Consider the following 14,727-nt stretch of genomic DNA (forward strand, 5'->3'; position numbering starts at 1 on the left):
ATATCATTTACACTAATGGGTCTACACACTTGCCGATGTGTGCTGCCGATATGAACAATATCATTCAGTAATGAACGATAAATTGTTCATATTGCTCAGTGTGTAGGCACCAACGATGAACGATGCGTGGCCCCACGGTCGTTCATCGTTGGTGCCGGGTCGTTTATGCCTGCAAGCCCATGTTGACAATATGGTCCATAATAGAATGCAGGGCTATTGGGCCAGGTGATGTCAGGGAGTGAAGAAACTTCACTCCACTCATCACCCCCCCCCAATCCCCCCCCCCCCCACGCTGTCGGTCGTCCGTTGGCAGTATCAGCCATTGGGCACCTCACCGGCAAAACTGCAAATGTGTAGGGGGCTTAAGACAGATATATGTAAAATCATTAGTTCGTTTAGACCCCATTGATAATAAAGATCCTAACAGGCAAATCCATCACTGTCTACGCTTGACAGAGTACACACACACACACACGGTTTAAACATATATATCATCTAGACTTAGACAAATACATGTAATCCCAGTTGACCTATTACCTCCCCTCAAGCAATGGGGAACATGATCAATAATAATGTAGCGAAACATTGCCAAATTATGTCCTGCCTCCACATAATGTCGGGCAATAGTTTGATCACTCTGCCCCGTCTTGACTGCGTTCCTAATAGCAAACCTATGAACTGCCATTCTCTCACATAAGGTACAATCAGTTTTGCCAAAGTAGCTAGGCCCACAAGGGCATGTAGTTAAATATACTATGTTACGCGTAGTACACGTTACACAATGTCTTATATATAGTCTTTTGCCACTATGCAGATGGCAAAAACGGTCACCTATAATTAGACTGCTGCAAGTGGTACAATACAAACAACAGAAGCATCCATTTTTATAGGCTAGAAAATGCGTCACTTTTAATGTAAAATTTGTATCAGTGACATCTGTTTTCATCACCCAGTCACTGATGTTGCGCCCTCTTGTACAGTATGGTATAGTGTTCACATGATTCAGATTCAATTCAGTATCTGTTCTAATGGGCCAAATCTTGCTGATAGTTCTAAATTCATTACTTGCAACAATGTAATGATTCACCCAAGGCATTTTAATATTGACTCTTTTCTTAACATTACCACATAGTAGGTACATTAAATGCCTTCTTTTATATATATATATATATATATATATATATATATGAATATTGTAGCTTATATCCCCTCTTCAGAAGGAATACTTATGATTTACTGATGGCCGGGCTCCCAGCTGTCATGATCCCGACAGCGGTATCCCGGACAACAGTATGCCAGCAGTGGGGCGAGCACTAGAGAGACCCTTGCGGGTGCGATGCACTTGCCACAGGTTATATTCTCCCTCTATGGGTGTCGTGGAAACCCATAGAGGGAGAAATGCCTGTGGCGCCGGTATCCTGGTGGTGGCATTTCACCTCCTGTCGGGATTCCGGCATCGGCACTGTGAGCGACGGGATACCAACAGGAAGTCTCGTGATCACCTTCCCTTCATAAATTTGCTTAACATCTTAATATGAGCCTCAGCATTCTCAACATTACTACAGATGCAATGTGGCCTAATGAACTGAGAAAAAGGCATGCCATATTTAAGAGGCTTCCGATGGAAACTGCTAGCATGCAGCAGTGTGTTTCTATCAGCTGCAGTTTGAAATAAAGTGGTGTTAATTGTTCCCACCTGGAGGGACACCTGTACATCCAAAAAATTAACAACATGTTCATCAATCACATATGTAAATTTGATAGGGCTCATAGATTTATTGTGTTCCTCAACAAAATACATAAACTGTTCCCTGCAACCTGTCCAAATAATGAAAAGATCATCTATGAATTTTATATGGCATAAAACTTAATCATACCCAACACATAGAGATCTGAGAAGAAAACATCCGTCTCCACCAGAAACATAAATGCATCTGCGTAAAGAATTGATACCATGCACCCAGTCACAGAGAGACTATCCACTGGGGTGCTCCTGTAGGAACCATAGGAGAGATTAAACCATCTACTGGTTAATTTCCAAAAACAAATATATATATATATATATATATATATATATATATTATAAGAAATGACAGGAATTCATCATAGTGCATTGATATAAGAACACCACAGATGTGTAGTAAATCAAATATAGGTGGTCCAATACTAAATAGAATTGTTTTTCTCAAGTCTTGTAATGATCCACACATAGTAATCAATCATGTAAAATTTCAATAGTTTAATACAGATCCAAAGCAAGTGTCCAAAAAGGACAAACATTGCATAATCCAATGTACATATAAAAACACAGAAGCATAAGTGAATGCCCTTACATAATAAAAGATAAAAGACAGCTTATCTGAACCTCAGTATATGACAAAATACACCCATATCAGTGACGTGCGGTAAGGTGAAGAAGGTGAGACAGAGCCTGTCCTATCATACTAATGTATACTGTATGCCAGAGTTTTGACTATAAAAATTATAATACAAAATACAAAGGATACTGTGTATCAGAAATATCTTCCTTGTATTATTCTAATCATTTTTATAGTCAAAACTCTGGAGTAAAAAGTCTACGATAGGTGAGGCAACCTCCCATACCTATCTTTTCTGCACATCTCACCAAATGTCCATCAGTGTACACTGCTGCAACTGTTTATAATGCCAACATGAACGCTTTGGCTCATATATTGTGTGTAAAACTGGCTCTGATACTAGCCAGTGCCTCATAGTCCAAGATATTGTCACTCCATGGACCTGTTTGCTGCTGCAGCAGAGTCTGTACATACATTTCTTGAGAAAAGGTCTCATAAAAACCAAAGATGGAAGCAAGATAGTCTGGGACCATGCAGTAAACAGCCAGGATAAGTTACATGAAGCCTTGCAGAATACTTCAGAAAAATGATGGTTCTTCGCATCTAATTGATTACATGGCTTAGGCCGGGCTGAAATTGTAGTTCTTCTGACGTGTTTGCTAAACAAAGACACTGTTCCAAAGGATATATTTAAACTTATGATGAGCATTTACAAGGACGCACACAAAGATTCCAGCACTACCTGAGGAATACAAGACAGCATATTGATGTGCTCTGGTTACAAGCTACTATTTGGTACACAGTTTTATGTTGGTAAAATATTAATACCCCTTTCTGAAAATACTACACCATAGGCACTTGTTTCCTTCCTTCTTTTTCTATATATATATATATATATATACACACTGCTCAAAAAAATAAAGGAAACACTTAAACAACACAATGTAACTCCAAGTCAATCACACTTCTGTGAAATCAAACTGTCCACTTAGGTAGCAACACTGATTGACAATCAATTTCACATGCTGTTGTGCAAATGGAATAGACAACAGGTGGAAATTATAGGCAATTAGCAAGACACCCCCAATAAAGGAGTTGTTCTGCAGGTGGTGACCACAGACCACTTCTCAGCTCCTATGCTTTCTGGCTGATGTTTTGGTCATTTTTTTAAGCTGGCGGTGCTTTCACTCTAGTGGTAGCATGAGACGGAGTCTACAACCCACACAAGTGGCTCAGGTAGTGCAGCTCATCCAGGATGGCACATCAATGCGAGCTGTGGCAAGAAGGTTTGCTGTGTCTGTCAGCGTAGTGTCCAGAGCACGGAGGCGCTACCAGGAGACAGGCCAGTACATCAGGAGACGTGGAGGAGGCCGTAGGAGGGCAACAACCCAGCAGCAGGACCGCTACCTCCGCCTTTGTGCAAGGAGGAACAGGAGGAGCACTGCCAGAGCCCTGCAAAATGACCTCCAGCAAGCCACAAATGTGCATGTGTCTACTCAAACGATCAGAAACAGACTCTAGTGTTCACTCTAGGATTTTTTTAGGGCAGGGTGCTGATCACGGGGAGGGCGCATTTTTTATTCGGGAGGACACATTTTTTATTCGGGAGGGCACATTTTTAAGTTAGAAGGGCAAAATTAGGTACATACTATAATGCTTGGTGCTCTCATTCCAATAGGGCAAAGCATGGACAGTGCGCGCCGAAGGCGTGCAGCAAAAATTTAGGGGTGTTGTTTTGTGGGGAAGGGGCATGGCCACATAATAGTGGAAATTCACATTACATCACACAGTAGTGCACCTAATACACATTGCACCAGGCAAAATCTCCTATACACACTGCGACAGGTAGAGCACGTTATACATATTGCGCCAGATAGAGCACGTTATACACATTGCACCAGGGAGAGATCACTGAGACACATTGCACCAGGTAGAGAGCACTGAGGCACACTGCACCAGGGAGAGAGCACTGAGACACACTGTACCAGGGAGAGAGCACTGAGGCACATTGCACCAGGGAGAGAGCACTGAGGCACATTGCACCAGGTAGAGAGCACTGAGGCACACTGTACAAGGGAGAGAGCATTGAGGCACATTGCACCAGGGAGAGAGCACTGAGGCACACTGTACCAGGGAGAGAGCACTGAGGCACACTGCACCAGGTAGAGAGCAGTGAGGCACACTGCACCAGGGAGAGCACTGAGGCACATTGCACCAGGGAGAGAGCACTGAGACACACTGCACCAGGGAGAGAGCACTGAGACACACTGCACCAGGGAGAGAGCACTGAGGCACACTGCACCAGGGAGAGAGCACTGAGGCACACTGCACCAGGGAGAGAGCACTGAGGCACACTGCACCAGGGAGGGAGCACTGAGACACACTGCACCAGGGAGAGTGCACTGAGACACACTGCACCAGGGAGAGAGCACAGAGGCACACTGCACCAGGTAGAGAGCACTGAGGCACACTACACCAGGTAGAGAGCACTGAGGCACACTACACTAGGTAGAGAGCACTGAGGCACACTGCACCAGGGAGAGAGCACTGAGACACACTGCACCAGGGAGAGTGCACTGAGGCACACTGCACCAGGGAGAGAACACTGAGGCACACTGCACCAGGGAGAGAGAGCACTGAGGCACACTACACCAGGAAGAGAGCACTGAGACACATTGCACCAGGGAGAGAGCACTGGGAGGGAGGGGAGGACGGGCAGATGCAGAGCAGCACTCACCGTTGTGGAGGAGGGCGCTGTGCGGGTCAGTGGGTCCAGTCTCTTGATGCTGACGGCGGATCCCAGGTCACCATGGTGAGGAGGAATGGCCGTGGCCGCGCAGCATGGTTTCATTGGTTATAACAGGTGGGACAGTATGCACACGTCCTATGGGATTGTATAATTTATTTTCTAAGGCCAAAACTGGAAATAATTATCCTGGAATAATATAATTATTAATATACAAAAAATACAAGGATGACATTCATTTATTGCATTCCCAAAACACATAAAATTAAAGATGCACCCTTGGGGGGACCTATCATCTCCAATGTAAAGTCTCTAAAAGCAAAACTGTCCCATTTTATAGATTTAAAGCTGCAACCTTAAATCAATGTTATTGATTATTTTTTGAAGGATACAACTTATGTACTTAAGATTGTGGAAAACTTTAAATGGGGACAGCCTAAATGAATAACTGTTGATGTCAAAGCACTTTACTCACCTTTTCTGCAAACTAAGGAGTTGGCAGTTATTAGAAAAAACCTGACAACTATGTAATATTACAATATGGGGGAAATTATTTCATTTTGAAGCTTATAGAGTTTATCTTAAAGCATTTTTTTTAAATGTGGAAGAGTTCATCTTTCAATGTCAAGGAACTGCTATGGGTACAAAACTTGCTTTCTTACATTTAAATTTGTACATATGCCAATAGGAGAGCAAATATATTTATCAAAATAAATATATATATATATATATATATAAATAAATAAATATATATATATATATATATATATACAAACGTGTTGGCGGCACTCAGAGACTTAAACAAAGCTGCAAAATAGCGTGCTTTATTCATATATATATATCTCACTATAAGAATGCATAAGAGCTACATTGATGATTTGATCATAGTATGGCAGGAGGATGATTACAGTAAGTGAATAGAAATTAATACAGAGTTTAAATGTTAATAAATACAATCTATATGTTATGGTCAAAAGTAAAAAAAACTGACTCTTGTAACAACATTAACATGAGTACTAATTATGGAAACAGATGCTAACAGCTATATCCCGTCAATGAATTGCCATTAATCTGGAAGGAAAAACAATATCCCATTTTCACAGATTTGAAAATCTGCAAGATTTGTAATGAGAACACATATTTCAGTAACACTCTGAGTTGATAAGCAGTAGTTTGTAGAAAGAAGAGTTGAAGAACAATAACTAGAAACATAAATAAAGCCTATTTAATACCAAGAAAATACATAAGTGTAAATTAATTAGAAGAAACGATCAAAGAAAAAACACTGATTAACAAACGACCCATCGTTACCAAAATAATGTAAAAAACCGACTGAAAAAGTGCTTTACTGCCAATTCACTTGTTAATACATGATAGTTTATTAGTCCCTCATTTTTCCAACAAACCAAGTTTTATTTGTAGGAAAGCAAAAACACTAAAAACACTGTTGGCGCCTAACAAACTTAGAGGGGAAGATCCCAAAGATTTTGGAAATTGGTAAACCAGGAATATAAGGGAGTGTGTCCATTGTTTGAATTGAAAAATTTGTAAGTATATGGATAAAAAATGCTAACCGTCAAAATGGATAATAAGGTGTATGAAATAAGCTCACATGCCACTTGTAATATCACATACATTATATGCAATATCTAATATGGATGTGAACTATAGAATATGGAAAAAAATAAAAAGACAAATAAAGATTTGCATTCAGGAGCATTTGAAAATTATTATATTAACAGTAGTTTTACAAGCCATTTTATAACTTTCTATAAATCAGGAACATACTGTATACATTAAAATTTGCAAAATTGGAACAAATCCAAAACATACAGTACATACAATAGGGATCAGTTAATATCCAAATAGGAATTATTCTGTATTTACACCATGAATTTACTTTCACCTAATGGTTTCAATGAGAGAATAGGCATAATTTAATTCTTGGTTTACAAGTTAGAACTATAAAGCCTATAATTATTGCAAAATTCTATTTATTGGGGATCATAGTCTACTTGCTGTCACTATGACTGTTATAGTAATATTATTATTGCTACAATATTGTATTATTTGCTTGTTGACAAGTAATTAGTAGTCAAAATGATAGGCAAAAAATAAATTGGGTTATTTATTCATCCTGCTATTATTGTTATGATCATTGTTAGTATGATTATATTTTGTCTACTATATTTTTTTAACAATTCTTCATTATATGTATTTTTAACAAGCTGCATTTCAAATATAGAATTTTGTTAATTTTTTATTGTTCTATCTTTATTGTAACATTTACATACTATACTGTATATGTATTTGGAAACAATAAGATTGAAAGGGGATTCCTACTACTGTTATTAAAATTTTTACTACAAAAATTGCTGTTTAATTCAGTATAGAATATCAAAGTAAATACAGTAATACAGTTTTATTATAACACTAGTCCAAAGTCAATGCAATATTAAAAGAGTAGAAACGTTTTTTATATGACTTAAAGGAAAAATAGTTTCAACAAACATGGTGGTAGTGCCATGTTTATTTAACTGGATTAGTATGAATAATGATCTCTATTGCATTAGTTAAGTAAGTAATGTTTCAGTAAACATGATAGTGCTATATTTGTGAAGCTGGAATAGTGGCGGCAAATTATAATAGTTGTTATAATACGTTATCATAACTGATAACATTTTAGTTTAGTAGATGCTAAGGCCATGATGATATGGCCCAGAGGGGATGTGGGTAAAGCTATTTCATAGTGAGGTGGCTAGGCATACTCCTATAATACATGAGGTATTGTATTAAAGGTCCCACGATCACATACAATAATGCAGTTTTATTGGTGAAAAAAGGTGGGAAAGTATGTGTACAACCTACAGGGAATACCTATGGGCTAATTGTTTCATTTAATCATGTTTGTCCATCCAGGTTGGTTGGTTGGTACTTTATCTCTGTCCACTTTTTCCAAGGCTTAGTAAACAGACCCCAAGTATGGTTAGTACAACCACTTTACCACTAAAGAATTGAATTGACCTAATGAAATGACATAAGCTCTATATATTACGGAAACTAAATCCTTTTGAATAAAAACAATAATAATTCCCATTAGAGGATAAAATGTACCTAATTAATTTACATTACTTTTTTTCAGAAAACCAAATACAGATGTGTCCTCCATCATTGTAGCTGCAGTCATGTTAAACAACCATTCTAATTGCGCCTAGTCGTGACTAGTTGTGAGCATGTTTATTAATGCAGGGCATCTTTTTGTATATTTTTCCCCAAAAAAGACGCTTGGTGCAGTCCGAGTTACAAGGGAGCTGGTGAATCTCACGCACCCTGTATGCTGCAATTCACATACAGTACAAAGGCAAAATATGAAAGGACACATCTGTATACTGTACACTTAGAAGTGCGGTAACAGGGGACCTCATTCAATTTAATATGTACTTCAATTTGATTGGTTGGAGAGCATATAGGTCCTATATAATATACCCACATCTCATATTCACCATATCCCTGAGGAAGTTGACATATCAGCGAAACCAGTCAGATGGTGATTGTTTACTGACTTTAAGAATGCCTTGGTTCCAGTCTGCAAATTGGGAGCTCCTACCATTAAGAACACAGTGGTCCATTAAAGGATTCCATCTTTTCCGGGAGTGGGCTTAATAATTTTATAATGTGCTTGATGAAATAATTTTTTATGTTTGCGTTTTTAATCTTGTATCTGTGATGAATTAAAATCTTAAATACTACACTATGAGGTTTATATGTTGGTACATTTGGTTCGATGTAATTTCAGAAATTTTTACCATCTGATACCTACTGGAATGGCAGAATATCTCTAATGAAATGGAATTTTAGGAAAATTACTAAAGACAAACTGTACTATAAAATAAGCTGTAAAGAAGGTTTTTGAAGTACTGTAGACACAATATTTTAAATACGTTTTCAGGATTTTTAACATACTACATTTTGAGTATTTTTTGGTGTAGCTTTGCCAAGATACTGTAATCTTTATTTTAACGGCAATACTGTATATTGATTATAATGATTATATTACTCAATCATTACACATTTGATGCATAAATCTATTTCAGTTTTAATTTTAATGAATGTATATGTTACAGTAAATTCATATTGTGAGGGAAGACTTTATAATTCTATTTTAATCCACAATCATTTATTAAAGTTTGTGCTTTTTTCAAATAATTCTAACATGTTTTTTTTTCCCCAGAAGCCAACCTCTTTAAATCCTGAAAAATCCCTGATAATGTTATAATAGTCACATTATCTAAAATGAGAATAGTTACATTATAGATTGCAATATTTTTCTTGCACACAATGTTTTTTAACAAATGTCCCCAATACTGTAGTACACTCCCTGAATTACATTTGTTGTATTTTCATCAGCCTAAGTAGAGTTATGTATCCCTTGACTCCTCTTTACATCCTGGCTGATATGCTTGTGAAACAAATTAGTTTGTTCTTATGTCTTATAATGTTTTCTATCGGGTATTCCTGGAGCACATTTTGTGATGTTTAAATCTGTTGAGTGTTTTGTCTAGCAATTTTATAGTGTTTGTGACATTTTACCAGTAGATAATGCACACTGGAACACATCCGTAGAAAGTAGTTAAATGTGCACATATGGCTGCAGGAATGGTAACAGCCTAGATTTGCGTCTGGGAAAACAAATGTGTTTGTGCTGCAGCTTGATGTACATGGTAAAATGTTTTCAAAGGGTGTTTGAGGAATTCAGTGTTTTATGGGCATTTGGCTCTGTTGCTCTGTGTTGCTGTCTACATATTCTGATCCATCTGTATAACCAGGAAGTTTGCCCAGTTTTGGAGCTCTGGAAGTTCTGGATTTTTATTTTTGTCACAATGAGGAAAATTACGAAATGCAGTGTAAAAAAATAAAAAATACTTAGGAGGTAATTCAATATGCGCAAAATGGCAGCTCCATAGTGCAAAAAGTAAATGAGTGCCTCTATTTGGGAAGTAAATCTAGGGTTTACAAAGCAAGATTGCACTATTTGTGGCAGTGCAGCAATTTGCACTTACAGAGTGGAGGAGTAAAATTATTCCTACAGAACAGCATCTTGTTGTAGAGAAATATGGTACAGCACCAATTTGTTAGCGCCTCTTTTTCCAGACTTATTTCCCAATTTAGGTCACTGGGCAGCCACTTGGCGGTGCTGTGTAAATGAAACAGCTAATAAGTGTGAATTATAGATTAAACTCATTTAATTTTTAATTCACATTTATTAGTTGTTTAATTTACATTTCTATAAATCTAGAAAGTTTTAGAAATACCGGTGGTGCATAATTATTGGGTCAAAGGGGTATTACTGTTGCCTGACCTCTGTTAGTCTGGCAAAATCGATTATCCATCAGAGTGCTGGAGCCAGGATGCCAGAAAATCGATGTTGTACCCATGTAACCCTGACTAAGAGTTAATGGGTGTGTATATGACAATAAATATACAGTATATACACGTGTGGTATGTGAGGTAAAGGTATGCAACATTCCTATATTTATACATAAATGAAACTAGGTGTAAATGGTGATGCATATAAGTACACTGAAAACGAAGTATCAATATGTATGTACCTGTAGGTGATTATTTACTGTAATATGGATGCGACAAACGTGCGCTGAGGTCAGAGCTTAAGGAGAGAGATGTTGCAGCCAAGTTTTAGGAAGGTGCTAGAAGCACCGCGTGCTGGCCACAGCGCATGATGCCAGTGGTAAAAGGTGTACTTCAGGATTCAGTATGATATCCTGATAGACGGGATGCCAGCGGTCAGAATCCCAACAGCGACACCCCAGCCTTCAGAATCCCGAAAGCCACTCCAAAAATACCCTGCCCCCTAACCTAACCCTCCCTTGTGGGGGCCTAACCTTAACCCTCCCTGGTACTGCCTATCCCTAACCCTCCCTGGTTGTCCCTAACCCTTCCTTCCCCGCTGCCTAAACCTAACCCTCCCTGCTTGGTGTCTAACTATAACCCTCCCCAGTTCCTAACCATTTTCTTCCCAATCCTGCACCCTAAACATAACCCCCCTTCTAATGCCTAACCCCTCCCCCCATGGCAGGATGCGAGCGCATCACACTGGAAGAATGATCAGGAATGATCGGGATCCCGGCATCAGTATTTTGACACCGGGATCCTGAGCTCCCAGGGGGCCCATGTGCACTGCTTGATAAATATGCCAGTAATTGTATTGTTGTAATATTGATGTTACCTGTATTGTAAAGACATACCTGTACTTCACTGCATAGTAAGCATTCTGTGATTTACTCAGGATACATTAAACAGTGGGGACCTCATTCTAAATGTGAGGCTATCCCCAAGATGGAACAGGAGGACCAAATGGAGTTGGTAATGTGGTAAAGGGAAGGAGTATGGACCTCTTTCAGAGATGGGCGCAGATTGTTGCATATGCAGCAAGATCTGCGTCCATCTCCTCACAGCACAGGGCAAGGCCGCTAAGCATGTGTGGTGCCACTATATGATGCATCCACAACTAAGGTTGACCCGTGGCAGCAAAACCTGGTAGCACTGCCAGGCAGTCCACTGCATTTTTTTAATCAGAGTGGCTGCATTTGATGTGATGCAGCTGCCCTGAAAACTCTCCCGTTTGGCCCACCATGCCACGTCACGATCCTGCGAATGACCACCACTGTCAATCACATTGCAGCCATGCAGCCGCAATGTTTATGACCATGCAGGTGCAATGTGGATGCTGTGAGTGCGCAGTTTGCCAATACAGGCAAACTGTACTGTGGTACGCAGCAGAGTCCAGCTCTTAATAAGGTCCTATGTCTTAATATGGTTTAGAAATATAGACACATCCCACAATAATAGGCTTTACCAAGTACCGATACTTGTGTGGAGGCACTGATAGGTAAAGTCCACCCTTTAATGGGAGGTTAAGGGTGGTTATTAGTAACCCTAAGAAAAGACTGTGGTTAGTTCCTTCAAAGGTTAAAGTGGGGGTTACAGCTGTATCTAATTTTGTGGAATGATAATAAAATAATATTAGATTTGGGCATGATAGAACAAATGATGTCACATAAAAGTATAACCACAAGTGGAAAAGATACCCATAGCAACCAATCAGTACATTTATTTAGCATTTATCAAGTACATATAAACTAACAGGTATAATCTGATTGGCTGCTATGAGCAAATTATCCAATGCTTGGATACATCTCCCTGAAAGTCTTTAAGTGATATCAAATACTAACCATATTTTATGCCATTATATGGTCAGGATATTTTACTTGATGTACAGATCTAGTTTCACATTTGAGTAAATCGACAAACAGAACTGTGTTATTGCAGTGACATTTCTGTCCGTAATGTCTGGTCAGCTGCAAACATTAATTTGTTCAACATCATCATCCAGTTGTCCACAGTAATCTGTCCACTTCTTGGAATAATGATAACAATTACTGGCATGGGAACACATAAAATATAACTAGCAATGTACATTGTCATGGAGAAAGATATATGCTCAATTACTTTTTCTCAGCTGTAACCAGTAAACAGGCTGTAGGAAATAATTGCTGCCGAACTTAAAATCCCTGTGGGACTCTCCAAACTACTAACATCACCAAAAATGTGGCAATAACAAGACAGATGAGCCTATTATTGCTTATTGTACATGGACTGCTGCAATTTTTTTCTGAAACTATACTGGTAGCTCTTTCCCTATTTTTTTCCACTGTGACATATTAAAAGTTTAAAATGATTGTAAATAGTGTCGGTGTGCTATACTATATATAGTCAACAAGTACATGTAAACTGGGACCAAACTGACACAAATAAAAATTAATGCAATTTTACGACTAAGAAAATAATAAATTGCCACTTGTATTTCAGAATCTCCCATTTTAATATAAGTAATGCACATTCAAAGTCTGTATAAACAAAATATATTTAGTAATTTTTTTTTCTCGGAAGTGGCCATTATCACCCCGTAGAGCAACAAAAAGACAAGCCCCACACAAAAAGACAATCCCAAACAAGATAAATTCTTGTATTGGTTTTTGCATTAAAAGAGTTTGATGGTTGCTGTGGATGAATCTCATGCTAGTCACAGAGATAAATAGAATGCAGGATAATTGCGTTAGATGGCATGCCAGGCACTAGCACTGTATAGCATGCTGGACATTGAATCTGAATTATATGCAGTTGACTGAAATTGTATAGAATATTATAGTTAATATTGCTGATTATTGTGGTCTTTTAGTTATGACCGCTCATTAGGACCTTTTAATACATACTGTAAATTTGTGTAATGTGTCTTAAAGCATACAATCGCTGAGTCCTAGGCTTGCCACCAGCTATACATTCTTGTTTTTCTGCATTTCCTATTCTATTTTTATTGTTTGTACACTTTTTGTGTGCAGGTACTGTGCTTACCCTTTGTAATACAATTTTGTTTCTGGACAAATACAATAAAAAAAACCTTTGTCTTAAATAAAAAAAGTGGCAGATTGACGTACAACTGAGGTTTCGATGGAACCTTGATGCTAACTTAATCTCCCCATGTATCCTCCAAAACATGGCTAATGGCATCCAAAGGAAAATTATACTCAGGAATAGTTTATTCAGAATAACTCCATCCATTTTACATATACTGTATATAACTCTATTCTGTTGCAGGGACGTGCAGTCAGGGGAGGCAGGGGAGGCAGTGCCTCCCCTGTCATTAATGATTAAAATAATACAAAGAAGATACTTATGACACATATTCTGTGTCATAAGTATCTCATTTATATTAATCTAATCCTTTCTAATGTTAGGATGGGTTTGGGAGGCACCGATCGTGGTGCCTCCCATTGTCAATGGGGAGAGGTATGGGAGCGGGCGCGGACGGGGCCAAGCCATGGGCAGTAATAGCCCATTGAAAATGCATTAGAGGTGCCGCTTTCATACAGGGATGTGCTTTCAACCCATGAAAGCACGCCCCTGTCAGTGAGGCCGCTGTCATCACTGTGTGGGCGTCGGTGGCGGCGGAGGTGCAGACGGCGGGATGCGGCAGAGGTGCAGGCGGCGGAGGTGCAGGCGGCGGGATGCGGCGGTGGTGCGAGCGGCAAGACGCAATAGTATACCTAGATTCTGCAGAGTTTGGCAGCGGAGTGGTACCAGTTTCAAAAATGGCGCCTCAGCGTAATTTTTGAAATTCAAGATGACTGCCGTGAGCCAATCACGGTTCGCCGCGTCATCACCCTGCCCCCTCCGGCTGACTTATATAAGACAGCGCGAGGCAGCAGCACCAGTCCGACGGCAGAGAAGGAGCAGTGAAGAGCTCCTGAAGAAATAAGACGCCGTGGAAGTCCTGGATGGGTGGCGGCTATGCAAAAGAGCTTAACAGCCATGCAAAAAAGCTTAAAGGCTGCCACCCACCAGGTGTAGACACTGGAAGCCCTGGGAAGGCAGCGGCCATGCAAAAGTGCTTGAAGGCTGCCGCCTCCCAGGTGAAGATGCTGGAAGTCCTGGGGAGGTGGTGCCCCCCCAGATGAAGACGCCAGAAAGCCCTGGGAAGGCAGCGGCCATGAAAAAGAGCTTAAAGCCTGCCACCCCCAGGTGAAGACCCTGTCTAATAAAACTTTTTTTTGGTGTTTTATTTTAATATTTTCTTTACAGGTGGAC

At 39.4% G+C, this 14,727-nt stretch overlaps 1 protein-coding gene across 3 annotated transcripts in view; it reads right to left on the reverse strand.

Moving 5' to 3' along the window:
• KHDRBS2 (KH RNA binding domain containing, signal transduction associated 2) overlaps positions 1 to 14,727 on the reverse strand; it is a 620,233-nt gene that overhangs the window by 524,917 nt on the left and 80,589 nt on the right. The window lies entirely within an intron of this gene.

This window comes from Pseudophryne corroboree, chromosome 4 (assembly GCF_028390025.1).
Source record: "Pseudophryne corroboree isolate aPseCor3 chromosome 4, aPseCor3.hap2, whole genome shotgun sequence".
Classification (NCBI taxonomy): Eukaryota; Metazoa; Chordata; class Amphibia; order Anura; family Myobatrachidae; genus Pseudophryne; species Pseudophryne corroboree.